The 798-nt window shown below is 61.3% G+C and overlaps 1 protein-coding gene across 4 annotated transcripts in view; it reads right to left on the bottom strand.

Annotated features, from left to right (window-relative positions):
• The window catches only part of CMIP (c-Maf inducing protein), a 213,864-nt gene that overhangs the window by 10,738 nt on the left and 202,328 nt on the right, over nucleotides 1-798 (bottom strand). The window lies entirely within an intron of this gene.

Here is a 798-nt window from a genome sequence, read left to right as displayed (position 1 = left end):
GAGGCGGGGCGGGGGCCTGCTGTGGGCCACGTCCCTGCGGGGCAACCCCGCCTGGGAGATGCCGCTCCCGGCACTTGGGCCACGGCTCCGCCCTGGGAAGCAGTTGGCACCACTTTCATTCATCAACATCAAAGTCTGTTTGAAATAAAGCCTCCCTTTCCGGGAGGACTCAGACTCTGCCTCCAGCAGGGAATGGCTCAGGTTTAAGGGCGGCGGAGGCCTTCCCTGGGACCCGGACTCTCAGAAGCTCAGTCTACTGCTTCTGCCTGAGGACCGCTTTTGGAGTCAGGGTGGGATCATGGTGCTTTAAAATTAGATCCTTTCGGATCCTTCCAGAACAAGGCTTTACAGCGTGGCCTTGGCCCCACAGAGAATAACCCCCTCCTCCTCTGCCTTCCTTGTCCTCCGGCTCTGCTGGGGGTGCCTGGGTCCCCCTCTGTACCTGCCCGGGAGCCAGCCCCCTCATGTCCCAGACTCCATGTGCGGAGAAGAGGCCTGAGCTCCCCAGGGCGGTCCCCTGCAGCCCCTCTCCCCCTCGCCCAGTGTGCGTGCTGCAGGGCTGGGCCCTACGCAGGCTCCGGAGCCTGACTCCCGGGGTATGGTTCCCGTCCCGGCCAGGGCACCCGTCTTGTGACCCTGGGCAGGTACCTCCAGTTTCCTCAACTCCAAAAAGAAGGTGATTCTGGTGCAAAATAGGAGTGATAAAAGCACCTACTCATAGGGCTGCCATGAGGATTAAACGAGAACGTGTGTGCGCGATGCAGGGTGAGCCCCTCATGAAGGCTGGTTGTTGCCCTT

This window comes from Bison bison, unplaced genomic scaffold (assembly GCF_000754665.1).
Source record: "Bison bison bison isolate TAMUID 2011002044 unplaced genomic scaffold, Bison_UMD1.0 scf7180017864295, whole genome shotgun sequence".
NCBI classification, from domain to species: domain Eukaryota; kingdom Metazoa; phylum Chordata; class Mammalia; order Artiodactyla; family Bovidae; genus Bison; species Bison bison.
Note: the sequence above shows the minus strand (reverse complement) of the source record. Positions and strands in the feature narration are given on the sequence as shown.